The sequence below is a fragment of the Balaenoptera borealis genome, assembly GCF_965194805.1.
Source record: "Balaenoptera borealis genome assembly, chromosome: 5".
Lineage (NCBI taxonomy): Eukaryota > Metazoa > Chordata > Mammalia > Artiodactyla > Balaenopteridae > Balaenoptera > Balaenoptera borealis.
This window is the reverse complement of record NC_138862.1, coordinates 119,563,313-119,577,453: the sequence shown is the minus strand read 5'-3', so window position 1 is coordinate 119,577,453 and position 14,141 is coordinate 119,563,313. Positions and strand designations below refer to the sequence as shown.

General features: G+C 35.6%; 1 long non-coding RNA gene across 1 annotated transcript in view; it reads left to right on the top strand.

Moving 5' to 3' along the window:
* The window catches only part of LOC309629945, a 379,704-nt gene that overhangs the window by 29,299 nt on the left and 336,264 nt on the right, over positions 1 to 14,141 (top strand). The gene's annotated exons all lie outside the window — the stretch shown is intronic.

The window sequence follows — 14,141 nt, the reverse complement described above, 5'->3', positions numbered from 1 at the left end:
GTGAGTTCAGGCTCCGCTTTTGTCTGGGGCTCCCCTGGATCCTAAAGTTCACACTATGCCGGCTACTCTGGGTTTGTGAAATGGTTACTTTTCTTCTTACTCCTGTATGGGGGCCGCCTCTTCCTCCAGTGCTCTGTAAAAGGTAAAACAGTTTGCGTTTGTATCTCCTCAGAGGCCTTTATAACCCTTTGAAATTCAGTTCACCTGGTTGCCTTTTGACCTCAGTTCTCTTACTGGCTAAAAAAAAGTTATGGTTTGGAGATTTTCTGGATTTTTCTCACTGTGTGGAAGTAATGTTCTCTTGTTTTCTACATCTAAGCAGAAACAGAATGATGTAGTTGGTGAATCTATTAGACAAAAATGAAGACTGAAAGTGAATTTCAAAATGTATTTCAGGAAATTAGAAGAAAAACAAATTTAACCTAAAAATAGACAAAAGAATAAAACAAGAAAAGATAGTGAAATAGAAAATAAATGTACAGTTGAGATAATCAGCCAAGTCAAAGGTACCATCCTTGAAATCACTAATAAAACATATCAACCTCTGTCCAGAGAAAGAGAAAAAATAAAATTTACCAATATCAGAAGTGAAAAAGGAAACAATAGTACAGTTTCTGCAGGATTTAAAAAGATAATAAAGCTGAAATTATGAACAAATACTTGCTAGCGAATTTTTAAAAGCAGAAGTCACCAAAACCAATATAGGAGGAAACAGAAAATCTGAATAGGCCTATACCTATCAAAGGTATTGGATCCATAATTAAATCCTTCACATGCATACACTTACACCTGTGTTTAAAAAGTAACAGGTTTAGGTGATTTACTTTTGAACATATGAAGCTTTTATAATAGAAATAACATTAAAGAGAATAGAAAAAAAGGGAAAATTCCCTACCTTGTTTTGTGCAAAATTTTGATGAAAAAAACGTGAACAGAAATTTTAAAAATATCTCTCATAAACAAGGATGTGATGATTCAAAGCAAACTATTATAAAATTCATCAAGCAATGTATACAAAGATTAGACTTGAGAAGAAGTTGGGGTTATTCTAAGAAATTAGAGGTTGGGTTTAATATTTTTAAATTACTTAGTATAATTCCCCACCATAACAAAATAAGGGAGAAAATCAGGTAATCTTTTCAATAGATGCAGAAATCGCATTTGGTAAAATATAACACCTTTTTATGATAAAAATATTTGTAAGCTAAGAATAAGCTTAAATTATTTTAAAGATATCTACCCAAAATATAGCAAATAACATGCTAACTGGTTGTAAATATTAAAGTTTCCCTCAGAGACTGGGAATAAGGCAAGGACACCCACACTTACCATGTTTATCTGTCACTGTCCTAGATGTCATAGCTATTACAATGAAGCAAGAAGAAAAATGTAAGGCCTAGAGTACAAGAAATAAAACTCTGTTATTATTCACACACAGCATGGTGTGTAGGATAGAAAAATTCTAAAAAATATAAGCATAAACTACTAGATTTAGACAGTGAATTTAGCAAGGGAATGAAGTGATTAAAAACCAAACTAGAATGTAGAATTTTAAAAAGCAATACATTTACAATAGCATCCATACCAACAAACACGGGATAAATCTAAGAGTAAAGAAATGGAGGACCATGCAGTCTGAATGAATTGGAAAACTCAGTAGTCAGTTTTCCCCAAATTGTTTTATAGACCTCATGGGTAGATGCAAGGTCGTTATGAAGTTGGGTGTTCATTTTATTCATATATTTTGTAACTCTTTAATATATATGTTATATATATTATATATATATCAAATAGTAATAAAACTATAAAAAAAAAACTAGGGATATAATATAAATGTGTCAAATGAGTAATAACAAAGTGTTTTTAAAATTAAAAAGATTAATTTTATGAAATGAGTTCACACATATCAGTAAATAAGAGATGAATAGAAAAATATTTTTTAAAATCTTAAAAGAAACAGGCATAGTACTGGAAAAATATTCAAATGGCTTAAACACATACAAAAAAAAGTGACCAAGCTCACATTTAATTGAAAAATATGCAAAATAAAGGATTCATGCAAAAAACAATTTTCTTCTAAGAAATTAGTCAACATTTTATAATATCTAGTAGATGTGGATATAGAATCTCCCATAAAGTAGTGGTAAAGGGAATTCCCTGGCAGTCCAGTGGTTAGGACTCTGTGCTTTCACTGACAGTCCCTGGTTGGGGAACTAAGATCCTGCAAGCTGTGTGGCACAGCCAAAAAAGAAAAAGGAAACAGAAAACAAAAACAGGAAACAAATAATAATGGTAAAATTACTGAGAATAATAGGACAATATATTTCATAATGTAAAGATATGTACCCTTTGATCTAGGAATTTATTAGCCAGAATATTATTCTAAAACCTAGAAATGATGTTATACAATTTGTGATGCATCTGTTCTTTGATTAAGGTTTTTGGTAGAGGAGGGCTAGAGATACATTTACACTTATATCTACATCCTTTACATTTATATCTACAAAGCCAAAGTCAGTATTGTGCTAAATGGCGACATTGTAGATTTTTCACTAAAATTAGGAACAAATCACTTAGCTTAATACCCTCCAGTTCCATCCATGTTGCCGCAAATGGCAAGATTTCATTCTTTTTTATTGCTGAATAATAGTCCATTGTATATATATACCACATCTTCTTTATCCATTCATCTGTTGATGGACACTTAGGTTGCTTCCATATCTTGGCTATCGTAAATAGTGGTGCAGGTAGGGGAACATATATCTTTTCAAATTACATGGATGGACCTGGAGGGTATTATGCTAAGTGAAATAAGTCAGACAGGGATAAACAAATACTGTATGAGTTCACTTATAAGTGGAATCTAAAAGACAAAACAAGTGAACAAAACAAAACAGAAACAGACTCATAGATACAGAGAACTGGTAGTTGCCAGAGGGGAAGGAGGTGGGGGGACAGACAAAATAGGTGAAGGGGACTAAAAGGTATACATTTCCAGCTGTAAAATAAATAAGTTATGGGGATGTAATGTACACATAGGAAATGTAGTCAGTAATACTGTAACAACCTTTTTGATGATGGATGATAACTGGTTATATTATGGTGATCATTTCATTATGCATAAAAATATTGAATCGCTATGTTGTACACCTGAAACTAATATAATATTGTATGTTAATTATAACTCAATTAGAAAATTAGGATCAAGTCAAAAATTCACCACTTTAACCAAATTAGGTATATATGTATGTGTGAATATGGAATGGTCTTTAGGATATGTTAGTATGTCTTATTGTTGATACAAATTGATATAGATTTTGTGGCTGGGAGTTAAGAGATATCTTCCCTTGAAAATTCACATTTTAATGGTGAACTAAGAGATAAGTCATTTACTAATAGGAGATGTTTCACTTTTTAAAAAAAAATATTTATTTATTTACTTACTTACTTACTTACTTACTTACTTATGGCTGTGTTGGGTCTTCGTTTCTGTGTGAGGGCTTTCTCTAGTTGTGGCAAGAGGGGGCCACTCTTCATCATGGTGCGCGGGCCTCTCACTATCGCGGCCTCTCTTGTTGCAGAGCACAAGCTCCAGACACGCAGGCTCAGTAATTGTGGCTCACGGGTCTAGCTGCTCTGCGGCATGTGGGACCTTCCCAGACCAGGGCTCGAACCCGTGTCCCCTGCATTGGCAGGCAGATTCTCAACCACTGAGCCACCAGGGAAGCCCTCACTTTTAGATATATGAAGAAATTAAGAAAGATATACAATGACTTCTGTGAGGAATGAGGGAGGGAACTGAGTAGTGAAACACACAAGAGTGTTTGAGTAGTATTTAAGTTTATGTTCATTTGATGAAAATTTACTGAATACCTACTGCACCTGGCACAAGATATATCAATGAATGAACAGGACAGAACCCCTCTCCTCATGGAGCTTCCATGGTATGAAATGTGACTGTGATGTGAATTCTCACTTGATTTCAGAGCTAAGGTATTTCTTTTGTCATGTTGCTGTTAAGCCATGAGGTACTCTCACAAAGAAATGTTGGTTTTAAGGGAAGTGTCATCTGCAGAAGGATTATGGTCTGTCCTCCCAAGAAGATACTACTTTTGTAAATAGACTAAGTTTTGTGCATTGATGATCTGGCTCTATTCTTTTAGACTCAGAATCCCAAGTTTCACAACCCATCAAAAGCAGGCTGTCAGTGGCAGATTCATAGTAACTAGTCTCTCAACACAATGTCTAAAATCAGATTGCCAATTTAACCTAGAAGAGAGAGCACCTTTCCCAGTGATCTGAATACTCATGCCAGCATGATCAGTGCAGTTTCTCTTTGTAGTCAGATTTCTTGGAAAGTCAAATCAGTCGGAGGGTTGCTTAGTGAATATTAAAACCAGGAAAAGAGGAATTATATTGATGAATTGCTTAATGGCAGTCTAAATTGCATGATACATGTAAAACACATGGGGTCATTCATGTCAAATATGTCTTGGAGGTTATTGGTGGAAAGTCTTCCCATTTATATACATTTAAGGGAAAACCTTTATTAGTGAGTCTGAAAATAAAAATTTAGTGCCCACTGGTCTCTCTCTCTCTCTCTCTCTGCTGTTGTGCTTAGATTTTGTGTTACTTATCTGTAACTGCATAACAAATCAGCCTAAAACACAGCAGCTTGAAACAATGAACATTTATTATCTCACACAATTTCTGAGGGTCAAGAATCTGGGATTAGCTTTGCTGTATGGTTCTGATTGAGTTTCATGAGTCAAGCCATGTGCTACAGATGCACTCACTACATCTACCTCCCCACAGAGCTGCTTGGAACATGACTTACCCAAATCCAAGGAAGAAAGAGACAGGTAACAACCAAGACAGAAGCCTCACTCTTTTATAAACCAATCCTGGAGAAAACATACCATCACTTCGGCTACTTCCTTAAAAAAAGTATTTTATTGAAGTATAGTTGATTTACAATGTTGTGTTAATTTCTCCTGTACAGCAAAGTGGTTCAGTTATATATATACACACACACACATTCTTTTTCATTTTCTTTTCCATTATGGTTTATCACAGGATATTGAATATAGTTCCCTTTGCTATACCAGTTGGGCCTTATTGTTTATCCATTCTAAATATACTAGTTTGCATCTGCTAACCCCAAACTCCCAATCCGTCCCTCCCCTACCCCCCATCCCTTGTCAACCACAAGTCTGTTCTCTACGTCTGTGAGTCTGTTTCTGTTTTGCAGATAAGTTTATTTGTGTCGTATTTTAGATCCCACATATAAGTGATATCATATGGTCTTTCTCTGTCTAATTTACTTCACTTAGTTATGATAATCTCTAGGTCCATCCATGTTGCTGCAAATGGCGTTATTTCATTCTTTTCTATGGCTGAGTAGTATTCCATTGTATATATGTACCACACCCTTATCCATTCATCTATGGACATTTTGGTCATTTTTTATGGGTCATTCCGACTAATGCTGTTACCATATGGGATTTGAATACCAGGAGGCAGGAATTATTAGAGACCATCTTGGAGGCTACCTACCTCAGTTGGGCATAACTTCTGTTTTTCTTCTTTGCTTTCATATTAACCAAACTGGCTTTCACACATTCTTCCTCATATTTTAGTAAAACTGTCAATTAGATTATTATATAGTCATGTATACTTGACCTGAGACTCATCCTATCTTTTTGAGAAGATTTATTATGCATTATTTTTGAAGCTTAATTCTTGGATGAACATCTTATTTCTTTTCAAGTTCTTGGGGGACCAATAATTTTTGTTAGCCAACTATGAAAATGTAGCCATAAATATGCATTAATGACTAGGTCTTAAGGGACTCTAATCAATGTGTCACATTTTAATTTGGCCATTTTCTTCACATTTGGTTCTATTCATTTATCTTGTTGTGTTTATTTAACACTAGTGATTAATGCTAAGCCTCTTTCCCCCCATTTTTGTTTTTTGGCAGAATAGGGAAAGAAGTAAGTCTAAACTAACCTCTGAATCTTTACGTAGTATTCAGAAATATATGATTTCAAACTGACATCAGAATGAAAGTTACATAACATGAGAATGAAAATATCACATGTATAGATTTCATATATTTTAGTATACCTTTAAAATATCCATGCCTGTATTATGTAGCCGCTGAATGAAGAACTATAACTTGGATAATATGTATTCTGTTCACTTTACATTAAAGGGCACTAGTCACAAATACTAAAAGCAAAGGGATGCTTTAATAAATGACTCTTTAGTGATCTATTGGTATATTTTACTATTTTTTTTAACATCTTTATTGGAGTATAATTGCTTTACAATGGTGTGTTAATTTCTGCTTTATAACAAAGTGAATTCCCTATACATATACATATATCCCGATATCTCCTCCCTCTTGGGTCTCCCTCCCACCCCTCTAGGTGGTCACAAAGCACCGAGCTGATCTCCGTGTGCTATGCATCTGCTTCCCACTAGCTATCTATTTTACATTTGGTAGTATATATAAGTCCATGCCACTCTCTCACTTCGTAAGTGAGAGAGTAAGCTGGGACAAAGTGAGAGAGTAGTATATTTTAGTTTTAATGGAGGCCTGTGGAGCATGAAAGAGAAAACAAAACATACCCTGAGAAAGTAAATACACAAAATATTGATGTGAACTAAGAAAGTAATGATTTACGAAATATAACTTCTCAATTAAAATATAATACGTTATTCATGTGACCACAATATGACAAAATATTTCCCATTTATTTTCTAAAAATAATTTTATATTTCTTACCATATTGAATATACTAGAAGAAATTATGTGTGAACACTTTAATATATATGTATACGTATACATGTATCCATTACTTATATTATGGTTGAAGTATATGTAATTTCTAAAATCATGAGAAATTACACAGAAATGAAAAAATAGAAGAAAAATAACCCTTAAACTTAAGAAAAATTTAAGTAACAATTTGCACATGACATTTAATAAGAAATATCAAGCTTTATTTACCCCATCTCTTCAGAATGATAGAACCAGAAAGTGAAACTCATAGAAATGGAGTAAGAAATGCCAATAAAACCCTCTTTAGTCAAACCAGGAATTTGTCACATAGTACTCCTGAATTTGTTCTTAATTTTTCTGAAAGAATGGAATCATTGTTCTTAAAGATGACTTCAATGACACAGTGATTGCTGCATCAAAACATTCACAAATACTTTTCAGAGAAAATATTTTTTCTTTATAGTTTTCAAAATAATATGACTTGTTAATGACAAAAGCATGAATACACAGAGTATATATTTATTGCATAATTATATATTCTTTGCATATTTGCTTAATGATACTGATTTTCTTTTTTAGGACCAGGATATTTAGGGCAGTATTTGCCTCCTTGATTAGAAGCCAGTTTTCTATTCTGAGTCTATTGAGATATAATTGGCATATAACATTGTATAAGTTTACTGTGTACACTGTGATGATTTGATATACTTATACTTTGCAAAATGTTTACCACAGTAGTGTTAGTTAACATCTCCATCACATCACATAATTACCATTTCTTTTTTATGGTGAGAACATTTAAGACCTACTCTCCTAGCAACTTTCAAGTGTATAATGCAGTATTGTTAACTATAGTCACCATACTGTACATTAGATCCTCAGAACTTATTCATCTTATAACTGGAAGTTTGGACCCTTGACCAACATCTCTCATTTCCCCCATCTCCCAGCCCCTGGCAACCACTGTTCTACTCTGTTTCCATGAATACAGCTTTTTAAGATTCCACATATAAGTGATATCATACAGTGTTTGTCTTTATTTGTTTGATTTATTGCACCTAGCATAATGCCATGTAGGACTATCCATGTTGTCACAAATGGCAGGATTCCCTTCTTTCTCATGGCTAAATAATATTCACACACACACACACACACACACACACACACACACACACCCCATATCTTCTTTATCCATTCATCTGTAGACAGACACTTAGGTTGTTTCTATATTGGCAGCTGTGAATAATGCTGCAAGAATATGGGGGTACAGATTTCTCTTCAATATCCTGATTTTATTACTTTGGATGCCTACCCAGAAGTGGATTGCTAGATTATATGGTAGTTCTGCTTTTAATTTTTAAGAACCTCCATACTATTTTCCAGGGTGGCTATACCAATTTACATTGCTACCAGCAGTGCATAAGGATTCCCTTTTCTTCACATCCTTGCTTGTTATCGCTCTTCTTTTATTTTTTTAATTGATTTATTTTATTTGTTTATTTTTGGCTGCATTGGTTCTTCATTGCTGCACGCAGGCTTTCTCTAGTTGCGGCGAGCAGTGGCTACTCTTCATTGCGGTGCTCAGGCTTCTCATTGTGGTGGCTTCTCTTGTTGCGGAGCACAGGCTCTAGGCGTGTGGGCTTCAGTAGTTGTGGCATACAGGCTCAGTAGTTGTGGCTCACAAGCTCTAGAGCGCAGGTCAGTAGTTGTGGCGCATGGGCTTAGTTGCTCCGTGGCATGTGGAATCTTCCCAGACCAGGGCTCAAACCCATGTCCCCTGCATTGGCAGGCATATTCTTAACCACTGCGCCACCAGGGAAGCCCTATCTCTCTTCTTTTGATAAAATCTGTTCTAATAGATGTGAAGTGACATGTTGTTTTGATTTGCATTTCCCTGATGATTAGTGATGTTGAGTATCTTTTCATGTACCTGTTGGCCATTTGTATATCGTCTTTGGAAAAGTATCTATTCATCTATTCAGTTCCTCTGCCCATTTTTTAATTGGATTTTTTTTTTTTTACTATTGAGTAAATAGTATTGTTCTTTATATATTTTGGTTGTTAACCCTTTATTGGATATATGATTTGCAAATATTTCTCCTATTCATTAGTTTGCCTTTTTATTTTGTTGATTGTTTCTTTTGCTGTGAAGAAGCTTTTTAGTTTGATGTAGTCCATTTATTTATTTTTGCTTTTGTTACTTGTGCTTTTAGTGTCATATCCAAAAAGAGTCATTGTCAGGATGTCAAGGAGCTTCTCCTTATGTTTTCTTCTAGGCGTTTTAGGTCTTATGTTCAAGTCTTTAATCCATTTTGAGTTAATTTTTGTGAGTGGGGTAAGATAGAGGTCCAATTTCATTCTTCTGCATGTAATTATCCAGTTTTCTCAACATTGTTTATTGAAGAGAGACTCCTTTCCCCATTGAGTATTCTTGACTCCCTTGTCAGATAGTGGTTGAGGGTTTATTTCTGGGCTCTTGATTTTGTTCCCTTGGCCTATGTGTCTACTTTTATGTTAGTGTCATGCTGTTTTGATTGCTCTAGCTTTGTAATACAGTTTGAAAGCAGAAGCATGGTACCTCCAGCTTTGTTCTTCATTCTCAGGATTGCTTTGGCTATCTAGGGTCTTCAGTGGCTCCATAAAAATTTTAGGATTTAGTTGGGTCTTTTTTTACCCATCCAGCCACTCAGTGTCTTTTGATTGGATAATTTAATCAGTTTACATTTAGAGTAATTACTAATTAGTAGGGACTTACTAATGCCATCTTATTCATTATTCTGGCTGTTTTACAGTCCCCTTGTTTTGTTCTTTCTCTCTTGCTGTCTTCCTTTGAAAATTAAGAATTTTTCATAGTGACATGCTTTGATTTCCTCTCTCTATCTTTTGTGTATCTAGTGTAGGCTTTTGCTTTGTGGTTACCAGGTAGCTTATATAAAACATTTTATATATATATATATATATATATATATATATATATACACACACACACATATATATGTGTATATATATATGGCAATCTATTTTACACTGATAATAATTTAACTTCAATCACTTACAAAAACTCTACCCTTTTACTACCACTTTTATGTTTTTGCTGTCATAATTTCTCTCTTTTATAATGTGTGTTCATTAACAAATTATTGTAGCTATAGTTAATTTTAATACTTTTGTCCTTTAACCCTTATACTAGAGTAAGTGGTTAATATACAACCATATTATAGTATTAGAGTATTCTGAATTTGACTGTATACTTACCTTTGTCAGTGTGTTGTATATTTTCTTATGTTTTCATGTTATTAATCAGTGTCCTTTCATTTGAACCTGAAGAACTCCTTTCAGGATTTCTCATAAGGCAGGTCTACTGGTGATGAACTCTATCAGCTTTGTTTGTATGGGGCATTCTTTTTCTCTCTTTTGTTTCTGAAAGACAACTTTGCCAGATAGAGTAGTCTTGGTTGGTAGGTTTTTTTTTTTTCTTTCAGTACTTTGAGTATATCATATTTACTCTCTCCTGGCCTATGAGGTTTCTGCTGAGAAATCTGCTAATAACCTTATGGGAGTTCCATTGTGAGTTACAACCTTTTTTTCCATTGCTACTTTTAAGATTTTTTTCTATCTTTGCTTTTCGGCAGTTTTATTATAATGTGTCTTGAAGAAGACATTTTAAAGTTAAGTTTGTTTGACTTATGAGCTTCATGAACTTGGATGTCCAAATATTTTCTGACATTTGGGAAGTTTTCAGTCATTTAAAAAAATGTAAGCTTTCTGTCCCCTTTTCCCTCTCTTCTGCTTCTGGGACTCAAATAATTAGCAGTTTATTTCTTTTGCTGGTATCCCATAGATCATGTAGACTTTCTTCACTCCTTTTTTTTTCTTTTTTGTTCTCCTCTGACTGAATAATTTCAAAGGTCCTGCCTTCTAATTCACAGATTCTTTCTTTTGCTTGATCCATTCTTCTATCAGTTCTTTATATTGAATTTTTTTTTCTTTCATTCATTGTATTCTTCAGCTCTAGAACTTCTGTTTGGTTCTTTCTTATTCTTATTTCTATCTCTTTATTAAACTTCCTATTTTGTTTGTATGTTGTTTTCCTTGTTTCATTGAATTGTCTTCCTGTGTTTCCTTGTAGCTCATTGGGCTTCCTTAAATAGTTATTTTGAATTCTTTACAGGGTGAATCACAGATATCCATGTCTTTGGGGTTGGTTACTGGAAGACTATTGAGATCCTTGGTGGTATCATGTTTCCCTGATTTTTCATGTTCCTTGAAGTCTTGAGTTGCTATCTTTCCATTTGTAGTAGCGGTATCCTCCTCTAGTCTCTACTGACTGACTCTGGGCAGAGAAATGCCTCTGTCAGCCCTCCTAGTAATCTGTGGCATTCTCAGACCTTCTGTGGATACACCTGCTCCACATTTCTTGCTCCCTCTTGGGGCAGAATTTTTAAACTTGTATTCCTTTCTGTCAGTCCTGCAATGCACTCAGCCAGGTGCTGATAGTCTCTCTTTTGCTTTCCCAAGGGTAGAGCTAAATCTCAAGTTTGAGGTCTCTCCCTGTCTTGTAGATTTGGACCAGCTTTTTTCAAGTGCTCGCTAGCCATTTTCCAAAGCTCAGTGTCACCACCATACGAAATGCACTCAGGGAGCTAGCCACAGAGTTGGGGGTATGTGAGTTAGGTACATGGAGTGATGGTGGTACCCATGGGCCAACTGGGGGGATCTAGAGGGGAAGCATTCTTGGCACTTGTGGGTGGACTTCTTGATGAAGCTTGTGACACAGTTAGTAGGATCTGATTCCCTTTAATGCCTTCCAAGAGTCTTATCTGCTGCTCTCTCAGTTTCTTCCCACTTTGCAGTCATATAGCTCATGACTCAGTACTCTGGATGGTGTGGGAGAGAAAGGGGCCTCTTTGGCAGCTTCCTGCATAGCTGGCGAAGCTGAGCACTCACTCATATGCTCTCACTTCCCCTGTGGGAGAAATCATAGTCCAAGAAGGTCTTTCCTTGCCCTGAGCTATTCTGCTTTGGGGGAGAGGTGATGTAGGTATAAAGTCTAACTGTTTCTCTTACTCTCTCCAGTGCATCCAAACTCATAGTTCTTGCTCCAACAGTGTGCTGAAACTTTTCTGCTAAAAACCTGCACTTCCACAAAGGCTCTCTGATTTGTGTGTGATTGTCTAAGACAGTGATCTCCGTGGGCTCCCAGACTGTGGCCGAGAGGGGATGTAGCCAGGACCAAGGTCTATGTGCCCATTACCTGATGCAGAGGTAGGCAAGACTCCTCCTGGATCCTTTGGCATATGGTGCTGGATCCCATAGCTCCCACCAAGGCACTTTTGTCTGTGGATGGATGCCAAATTGTTGTTGTTGAGGGTGTATAAGCAAAGGATGCCTTATTTGGCCATGTTGCTGATATCACTCCTGAAGTTGTTTTTAGTTACCTAAATATTTACTAAATATTTAGTTTATCTCCACCAGGTTTTCATTCTGTGATGAGGTAGAGATCAGGTAGGCTTAAGTGTCATAGGGATTGCAGTTTACAAAACCATAACAAAATCAGAGAACATTTATTCTTGACTCCATTACAAAATAGAAATGTGGACACCAAAAGGGCTATTTGTAGATGTCCCCCCTGTCAGCATTGTTTGATATGTGGAGAATTGGTTCCATATGTATTAAAATATTAGGACCAGTCCAAGTCAAACGGTGTAGTATCTCAGTATCCGTCCTCTTTCTGCTCATTATAGGAAGGAGCAAACCATAAAATGGGTATAGTAAAGCCCTGCCCACCCAAACCAGACAATTGGTATCACAAACAATGATTAAATTTATATATATGTGCACATTGTTTTGGACTTGCTGTGCAAGGGCATTCTGGGGTATATGACAATGGCAGAATGCTAGCATCTTCAGGTTTACTAAGTATCACCAAATTGCTCTTAAAATCGTTGCACCGATTTACATTCTCATCAGCAATGTAGGAGCTGTCATTTTCTTACATCTTTTCAAATGTTTGATATTATCCAGCCTTTTTATTTCTGCCAACCTAAAGATGTGAAATAATATCTCATTGTTATAATTTGCATTTCCTGATTACAGGTGAGTTTGAACCTCTTTTGTTTTCTCTTGGCTATTTTGGGCAAGGCTCATATCCCTTGATCCTTTATTCTGTTAGGATATTTGTCTTTTTATTAATGATTTAGAATAATTCTTTATGCATGAAACTTCTGCAAAAATTACATTAATTGTATTATAAGACCAAATGAAAATTGAGAGAATTTTTATGGAGAAGACATTCTCCTTTTTTTCACTGTTGCAGTCACTGTTGGTTGATAACCTGATATCCACTACCCTCTTGTAGAGACAGTGATGGATCATGTACTAGTTGTCTTCTCATTATTCATTCTTATTTCTTTCTGATCAGCAAAACCTGGTTTAAATGGAGGTGAAAATGCATTCCTCTAAAAAGCTACACTTTTTTGGCTCTCTTTGAAGTATGGGCAATCGTGTAACACAATGCTCCCCAGTGGGATATAAGTAGGAGTTGCTGGGTAGAATCCTGGAAAATCTTTTTAAGAGGGGTCAGACTTTACTGGAATGTATTTTTGATCCTCACCACACTTATCCTTCCTGCCTAAAACATGACCTCAATGATAGCGGATGATGGGGAATGCACTGTGTTATGACCATGAGGGTGAAAGATATACCTGAGAATGAGGAGAAGAAAAATAAAAGTACCTGAAGTACTGAAGGTAGTGTGGAGGGGCTGCATTTGTCCTAGACTGTCAACTTCAAAATTTCTTTTGCTAGAGGAAAGAAGTCGTTTCTGATATATTAAAAACTGTTCTGTAATGTTGCTGTTACATGTAGCCTAAGAGAATTGCTAACTGATGCAGGGGCAATTAGAACCTTGATTTTTGAGGGGGACAGAAAGAAACTCCTGTATCATTATAGATTACTTTCTAAGGAACGCTTTTCATGTTTTACATAATATATTCAAGTAAGATATCTTCAGAAAAGAATACATTACTTAAATATCTTAATTTTGATTAAATGATGGGAGTGGGGTTCATGTTGGCTATTCTTTGGTATATCTGGAGTGGAGATAAAAGGGGTAAACCCTAGGAGAAGTCTACCCAGATGGGCTGATGTTGGATTAGGTCACAAGTGACATCCCCAAGTTGGCAGAGGTGGGGATGATGTGAAAAGCAAAACAAGCAGAAACTCCTGCTCTCCTGAAACTTAGGTTCTGGTTTTGGGAGGCAGACTATAAATAGACCATCGATTAAATATGTAATATAGGAAGGGAATGGTAAGTTAAATGAAGAAACATTAGGATGCGTAAGGGTTGACC